The following is a 9,545-nucleotide window of genomic DNA, read 5'->3' as shown; positions in this document are numbered from 1 at the left end:
AAACTAAGTTAGAATATTCTATTGATTCTTACCCACTCCAGCAGTTGTCTGCTTGAATGTACCTGAATTTTAGGAAAGCAATAGTTTCTCTGAGCAGAATATTGGGGACACACTCCCAAGGAATTATGATTTAAAACATACACACTGCTTCACTGGTTTACAGTGCAGAATTGATTTAAATTCCATTTTCACAGGTAATTGATAATTTAATGTAGTCTTCACATTTTAAGAAAACTAGGTGATGGAGACCACTCTGAGTGAGCTACAAATTCACACATTGGCTTTTCATATTTTAAGTCTGAGCCTGCCTAGGGGCACACAACGGCTTGCCTGAAGATCACGCAGTTGGTTGCATGGGAAAGGAACAACTCCCCACACCACGGATTACAAGAGATCTCAGTGATTCCTGTGCTATAAAGTGTTGGATGGCAAGACAGTGCAGCTCAGGGCAGCATGGCTTGTACAGAAAACTCCTACAGAGCCAAAAGTTAATTCACGGGAAGAAACAAATTTCCCATTAATCTATGAGCTGTTTTTGCTAGAATGATTTATTCCCTTGTTGCTAGGACCCTGCTTGTATCAGTGGTTTCAACTTCACTGTTCCCTATAACACCTCTTACACTTTCTAGATGTGTGTTTGATAAATAGTGGCAAGCTCCTGGAAGAAGAGTCATAACCTTATAGGAGCTTTCACTACCCTGGGCCTCCCATTTATGCATTAAGATCTTGTCTTCTTTTTTATCCTGCTGCCATATCCTTGGTCTGATCAGTCTTCAATACTATGCAGTATACTTTGAGATATCAGCTTCTGAAAATTTCCATCTTTATATCTAAATATGATTATACACATTTCTGAATATTTTCTGTCTTTGTCCCTATGATTCTATGAATTTATAACCAAGAATAAAATCCTTTTTATAACTATTTGTTCTTTGACATACATTGAGAGTGTGAATACAAAAACTATCAATTATATTTAAAAGTAAATAATCTGTTAATAAAAATGTTGCATTCAAGGCAAACAATATGCTTGTTTTTTAGAAAAATAATCAATACATATACCACATACTTAAATAGGTATAATCAGTTATTCTGGTCACTTTCTTAGTATTTAACTGGATAATTACAACAACTGACACTTTGTCAAGTGGCTCTCTAGAATTCTTCTCTCCTAAGTATGTGCAACTTATTAAGTCTAAACTATTTATAGATATGTTTAATGCAAGAATACATATTGAAGAAGTAAGGAACACTTTTTGTTTGGTTTGGTACAAGTTTGAGTGCCATGTTACACAGTATATCTATTGAACACAATTCAACTACAGATACGGCAGTATCTTTATAGGCCACTCCAAGATATTTATCAACTCAGGAAAGCATAGCCCTCATTATACTCTATGCACCAATTAAAATATTAGAAAAATGGAAGACTGTTTTTAGCATAACCGCATAGTGGGTGTTTGTTTCTTTTCATGCCTTCCAACCATCATCTGTTCCTTCTTTTATTCTTTCTTTCCACAAACACTTCCAAGGCCTTCAGCATGCGTGGATTTACACATATTTCTTTATTCAGAAACTATAACTAAAAGGCTGAAAATGCTCTGTAGTGTACTGATAACATCTATGTGTTATCTTCTACTATAAAATATGAAACTTAACAAATGACCACATGCTCCACTTGAATGAGGTATCTCTAGAGAGAAATTTCAAGTTTTAAGAGACTTGAGAATAAGATAGGAAATAGAAGGAATTTTGCCACATACTCAGAACAAGAAACCCAAGTACCTATGTGCCTAATGTCAATCTCATTCCTATTATCTTTGACATAAACACTGTTTTATGATAATACTTTGGGGAAATTATTTCACTGCGAGCACATTTCTCATATGTCATGAACAGATATAGCCCATTAAACCTTGCCAAGGATTTCAAATATCTCCATTTCACATCATACTAATTTTTTGGTTTGTAAAGCGAGGGTAAATGTATGAAGTATGTACTCTGGTTCTATGAACATTTCATAATGAATGTAAGATGCTATGTTGCAAAAAATGGCAACAAAGTCTTATTGCCTGAATTAAGCATTTTGCTAGCCTAATGTTTACTTGCTTAAGAAATGATTTGTCTTCTTAAAGTTTACTTTATTTTTTATTTTGTTTTCTTACTGAGCATGCATAAATTAGTTACATTTTCTCAGTAACATGAAAGCAAATTTCCTATAAAGATGAAGGAGAAATGAAAGGATAAATTAATATCTTATGCCTCTTTAGTGATTAAAAACATCTTTTTATGTGTGTCTAGGTAAATACTGCTTGCTCACACCATATCGATTCTATAAACATGGATATAAAATCCACAGCAAAATCTTAACAAAGTGAAAGGGCAAAGTATAAAAGCATATACCACAGTGATACATGCACACTCGTGTTTGTAGCACCACAGTTTGTAACAGCTAAAGCTTGGAAACAGCCCCAATTGCCCATCAACTGGAGACTGGATAAAGAAGATGTGTTTTGTTTTGTTTTATAAAATAAGAGCACTACACAGCCATAAAGAACAAGAAACTAGAGACATTTATAGCTAAATGGATACACATTGACACAATACTCTTAAGTGAAATCAATAGGACACACGTGTAAATACCAAATAGTTTCTCTGGTATGAGAAACTAAAAGTGCAAAAAATGATTTAAATTAATAATTGATAATTGATAATGTGAAACAGGAAGCAAAGGTCCAAAGGGATAGGGGAAGTGGGAGGAATAGGGGAAATGAAAGAAGGGAAAGGAAAAAATATAAGAAAAGGAAAAAATGGAAACAAAATTTTGTAAATAGGGAATGATGGAGGGGTTGAAAGGAGGGCAGGTGAATGGGGAAAAAATAAGAACCAAGATACATCACGCAAAGGTACAACTCCCCAATGATGACTGTAAAGTATTATATACCTAAAATGTACCAATAAAAGAATATAAGAAAAAATAAATTTAAAAATTTTAAAAAGAAAAGAACCATTTTTTCTTATTTATTTTCATAAATACATTAGTTGAAGAAGCCATTGACCATGGTTCAATGCCTTTCTTTAAATTTCTCAGCTGGTAAACGTTTAAGAATATCTAAATTGGTAAATATATTTATTTGGCTTTACTGCCTATCTATTTTCCAAATATAAGCTTCACATATAATAGCATTAGTTGTTTAAAAAAAACTGATAATCTTTGTTACATTAAATTATCTTGGGGCAAAACACATTTGGATTTTTGTCATTGTGTTATTTTCTAAATAAAAGAGAATTGATTTTACATTTCAAAAAAGCATATAACAAGATTACAAATTGAATAAAAAAACTGGAAAACATTACAACTTGCTAGAGACAAGAAAAATCTGTAAGATATTTTTTCTTTTTAAAAAACTTATTGATGCATGTTTGAAATACATAATAGTGATGTTCATTTTGTAGAACTGGGACATGCATATAATATATCTTAATCATTTTTAATCCCTTTACTATCTTCTCTCTTAACTCCCTCCTCTCTCTGATCCCCTCCTCCATCTCCAAAATGTCTGTCTTCCTATCTTTCTATCATCTCTCTTTTATCTCACTCATTTATTTATATTTTAGGTTTAATCATATTATTTTTGTGTATCTGACCTATTTCACTTAACATTATGGTCTCACCCACTTTTTCTTAAGTGAAATGATTTTATTCCTTATAGTTGAATATTGTGTGTATATACTACATTATCTTTACTTATTTATCTGTTGATGGTCAACTAGGCTGTTTCTAGAACTTAGCTATTGTGAATTCCATTGCTATAAAAATGAATCTGTATATATCACTATAGCATGAGTTATTTAATTATATCAGATATATGTCCAATAGAGGTATATCAGGGTTAAGCAGAATTTCTGGTTTTAGTGTTTTGAGAAAATCCCATACTGATTTTGATAGTGGTTGTACTAGTTTACATTCCTTTTTCCCCAAATCCTTACCAGCACATGTTGCATTTTGAGTTTTTGATGATAGCTATTCTGATTGGGGCAAGAGGAATTTCAATGCAATTCTTGATTTATATTTTCCTAATGACTAAAAATAATGAAAGTTTAGATATTTATTGATCATTATACTTGTATTAAGAAGCATCTATTCAGTTCATTTGCCCTTCCCCCCCATTGAGTTTATTGGTACATTTTAGGTATACAGTACAGTTACATTCATTATTGGGATCTTGTACCTTTACATGACAGGTCTTGGTTCTCATTTTTTCCCCTTGTCCCTGCCCTCTTTTTGGATTGGATTTTTTTTCTGAGTGTGTTAAACTTTTTTAGTTCTTTGTATATTCAAGATATTAGCACTCTATCAGAAAAGTAGTTAGCAAAATTGGTTACCCATTCTATAGCTTTCTCTTCACTCTTTTAATTACTTCTGTTATTATGCAAGAGCTTTTTAATTTGATGCAATCCTGTTTGTTGATTCTTTACATTTGTCATTTCTTGTGCTAATGAGTTCTATTCGGGAATACTTTGCTTGAGCCTATGGCTTCAAGTGTTTTGCTTTTTTTTTAAATAAATAAAATTAACTTTTAAAAATCTTATTAAAAAATCTAAAGATGATGCAAAAAAAATATGTACTGTTTAAACAGAAAGCCACATTTCAAAGTAATAAAATGTTTGGGTATTCACAAAGGAATATGGTCTCAATTATTTTCATAAATAAAATCAATCAATTATAAACTAAAAGCTAAACCCAAAGGTATATGTTATAATGAAATAATCAGAAAATGTAAAGAGTTTACATATATACTATTATGTCGTTCTCTGAAAATTGGATGAAAAATTCTAATTGTTTTCTATAATCTATCAGAGAATAGTAAAGTCCTATGATGATCTAAGACTTTAGATCTCTGGCTGTTAAAATAAATGCTCTAGTTTGTGCAAATGAAGAACTATGTTTAATTGAACGTACTTGTTTTAGCCTTTGCTATCTTTAAGAAAATAAAAGTCAGCAGGAGCACTGCCCTAATGGGGGAAAAAAAAATTCAACTGGTGCTAACAAAGAAAAACCAAAAGGACTGGGAAAGTTCAGAAATTGCAAGTGAAATGCACAAGGATTTGCATTTGTTGTGTAACTTGGCTGATGTGGCAAATCACATTTAATGCTGACAACTGTTAAAAATAATGATAAATGGAGACCAAAAATAAGCTGGTAAATGAAGCGAGTAAACCAGAGTTGCTGAGCTCCTAATAGATGACTAAAACCTCTGACGTGAGTTGAAATCCTTTGGATACCACCTTACCAGAAATGGAGTGGGCAGAGTGAAAACAGAGGAAACTAATTTACAAGTCTCTTGAATTTGAGTCCTGAGTCTGTCTATATAATACTTCTGCTCAAAGTCCTGGATGGAGTGGAACTGAAATAAGCACTGTACACATTTTTAGGAGAATAATGTTTGAACTTATAAACTGCTAGGCAAAAACATTTGAAAGACATAGTTGTTCAGTCACATTCTTAAAGACAAATTTTATAGCAAAGCTTCCGAAATAGTTGGCAATTGTTAACAATGTTTCCCACTCTACCCTAAAATTGCTTAATGTTGACAAAATACTGATATTAGAGATCTTACAAGCTTTGAGATCAAAAGTATTCCAAACTTACTGTACTGAACTGACTTGCATACCTAGTCTGAATGTTGTCTCACTGGCAAGAGAGACTTGGAAGAGACAAATGATCCATTCAGTATTATAACTGAAATAAGCTATTAATTTTTTCAGTGGATTGAGTAGTTTGTGTTGCCAAAATTTATCAAATGATAACTATACATATGGCAAACACCTATTTTGTTCAGGCCTATTAAAAATATTATGAAGATGAGTGTGCATTTCTACTTTTTACATTAAATGTCTGTGAGCTCTCTATGAAAGCAGTCAGTAAGCTTCAAGTTAGACTATCTGTGCGAACGAGCATATTCCAGGAATAATTCTAAGAATTCCACCATCCAAAAGCAGCATTGCCCATTTACTTTAGGTTGCTAAACAAATATTTTTAAATACTCTCATCATATGAGAATCAGGAACAAAATGAATAACCTAATAAAGACTGCGAGATGAGCCACATTTAATCAACACATACTGAGGGAAAGTCCAAGATTTGGACTGTTGCTAAGAGATATAGATACAATTTATTTCTGTATTTTGTACTTATAACCAATAACCTTTGCCAAACATGCAAATTCTAATATGTTCTGTAACAGTTATTTTTGTATTCCATGAAAAAATTAATCAAATGTGATTGCACTTTTGTTTTTGTTAAATTTTTAATTAACTGTGCCTTTTTTTCTTTGTTCATTTAACATAAGTCACACATGTGTAAATACCGAAGTTTCTCTTGTGTGAAAAACTATAATAGTACACAAGATCCTAATGGGATAATTAATAGTGTGAAATAGGAAGAAAAGGGCTAAAGGTGTAGGGAAAATGAAGGGTAGGGGAAAGGGAATAAGGGAAAAGAAAAAAATATGAGAAAATGAAAAAATGGAAATAAAAGCATTTGTAAATGGGAAGGGGAGAAGGGGGTGAAGGGAGGGCAAGGACAAGGGGAAAAAATGAGAACCAAGAACAGTCATGTGAAGGTACAGGATCCCAGTAATGAATGTAACTGTATTGTACACCTAGATTGTACCAATAAAATCAATAAAAAGGAAAAAAAACATATTTGTATTTGTCATTGGTAATGTGTAAATTAGACATAATGGCAGTGTTTTTGTTCCCTATTGAAAAAAGATTTCAACAGAGAATGGATTTTTGCTCTAGAATTGGTACATAATTTAACAATTAAGAATATACTTGTCTTCCTACATTACTAAACATTTTCATCATAAATGCATGATTAAATGTATTAAATATTTATCTATGATGCCTGCTCCAGACCCAGCCACCATCACTCAAGCGCCAGGAGGTAGCCTGGGCCCCGATCCACCGCGGGAAGGAGGGCCAGGCCTGCTCAAGACCCAGCCACCATCGCTCAAGTGCCAGGAAGTTAGCTGCACGGGCACCCCAGAACCCCCATAATCCCCCCCCCACTCTCAGACCTCCTGACTGTGCAAGTCTTTGGACCCACTCTGCAGAGGCAGAGGTAGTCATCAAGGGTATTTTTCTGAGTTCCCAACTTTGAACATCTTTAAAGAAAGGGCATGGGAAACCTGTAAAAGAACGTTGCAGAGTTCAACCATTCAAAAGGATGGGGAACTCAATCTGGGTCTTGCAGCCCGAGGTCAGTCAGTGGCATGGGGTTCAGCCATCAGCTAACTAAAATCAGGGATCTTGCATCCTAGCTCTGTCTGAGCCATTAAGTGGTAAATATACTATATTGAAATTTTGTTCACTGCAGACATGTTCTGGACTGCTTCTTGATTTCAATTTAATTCAAATGATTTAAGGGTGACAGAGTCGTGACTACCACTGGTGGTCAGTGTCAAAGTTGTGCTTGATCTTAATGTGTTGCTGATTGTATCAGTTGGGATAAAGCATTGTGGTTGATTTGATGAGCTGTTTTCTCTGATGTGATGAAGATGAAAATGTCTGTGGGCTATTAGAGACATGGAAGCTAGGGCACAAAAAAATCAGGAAAATTTGGGTGATAATCCAGAGATTACACCAAGGGCATTCTAACAACAAAAATAATAATGAGAAAACACTTAAGCAAGACACAAGGACAGACTTCCAGTTTACCAATGGCAAACAGTAGGGCAAGCGAGGATGAAAAGGCTGATAATGAACCACCAGGACACCCTGAACTCAAAGCACAGGAAGTAACAAAATAGATCAATCAGGCTCTAGAAAAATTCAAAACAGAACTAATTTCCCAGATAACCATAGAGATAGTGAGCAAAATGGAAGTTGTGATTCGAGACTCTAGAGCAGAAACTGACAAAAAATAGATGAGCTCAGGACCATGATAGAAGCCATGAAGGCCCAGCATAAGAAAGAAATGGAAACAATAAACGCCCAACATAGGAAAGAAATATAATCCATAAAACAGATTCAAACAGATATCCAGGAGATTAAACACTCTATTGAAAGTATATGCAACAGAATAAAAGAATGTGAAGATAGACTCTCAGATATAGAAGATAAGATTGCAGTCAGTGACCATGAAATGAGAAGTCTCTTAAAAACAGTAAGAGATCATGAGAAATCGATCCAACAACTCCTAGATGATGCAAAGAAGAATAACATAAGACTGATAGGAAAACATGAAGTAGCAGGAGAAAATACAAATGACTTTAAAAAGCTGTTCAAACAATTAATGACAGAAAACTTCCCAAACAGAGGGGAAGAATTTGACATTCAGATAACTGAGGCATGTAGGACCCCAACTAGCTACAATAAAAAAAAATCTACACCTAGACATATAATAATCAAGATCCCAGAAACCCAACAGAAGAACAAAATACTACAAGCAGTAAGAGAAAAGAAACAAATCACATACAAAGGAAAGCCCATCAGAATCACAGCAGACTTTTCAATACAAACCCTTGGGGCAAGGGGATATTTCAAGTACTAAAAGACAACAACCTCCAACCTAGACTGAGGTATCCTGCAAAACTCTCTTTCAAAATGGATGGGAAAATAAGATACTTCCACGACAAAGAACACCTGAGAAACTACATGAATACCAAACCAGCCCTACAAGGAATTCTTAACAAGATCCTAAAAAAAGGCAATGAAGGCAACACCATGAGGCCCAACAGAGCAAATCAAATAGGCAAGGCAAGACACTAAAAGGAGAAGGTGAAAAAGTAAAAAGAGTCAACAAAAGGCCAATAACATGTCAATAATAAGTCAGTACATATCAGTTATAACCAGTAATGTCAATGGCCTCAACTCACCAATCAAGAGAAATAGACTGGAAAAATGGAATAAGAAGCAGAATCCAACAATATGTTGCATACAAGAAACACATCTAGTGCAAAAAGAAGCCCATAGACTGAAAGTGAAAAGATAGAAAACAATTCTCCATGTGAAAGGAGCCCAGAAAGAAACAGGGGTAGCAATCTTATTTGCAGACAAAGTAAATTTCAAAACAAAACTGATTCTTGTATTATCGATGTAGGACGGTACTGTATCATACCTCTATGAATGTAAAATATCTAGTACCTGCTTTATGATACATAGTAGGGACCGTGCTTTATCAGAGCTACATTTAATGATATTACTCTAGAATGTTCTCTTTCCAGATGATGATTAAGATGCTAATAAAATAAAAATGGTCCCAGGTACCACAACAGCAACAGAACTTTGCTGTTTTCTGGATATTATTCTTTTGTTTTTTTGTTTTGTGTTTTTAATGGAATGTGCTGAATGTCTACAATTTTGTTCAGATGACTGCAGAACCTGGAAAAGCTATTGCTGCTATCAGTGTATAACATACTATTATTAGTCTTTTTATATAAATATAAATATATATATACATATATATATAAATTGAATTTTGGGAAACTTTAACGGTGCTGCCAACTTTGGAAAAAGTCATACCAATTTACTGTGTT

This window comes from Fukomys damarensis, unplaced genomic scaffold (assembly GCF_012274545.1).
Source record: "Fukomys damarensis isolate Sample0158 unplaced genomic scaffold, DMR_v1.0_HiC HiC_scaffold_4, whole genome shotgun sequence".
In the NCBI taxonomy this organism is placed as follows: Eukaryota; Metazoa; Chordata; class Mammalia; order Rodentia; family Bathyergidae; genus Fukomys; species Fukomys damarensis.
The sequence above is the reverse complement of the archived record's forward strand: the minus strand, read 5'-3'. Positions refer to the sequence as shown.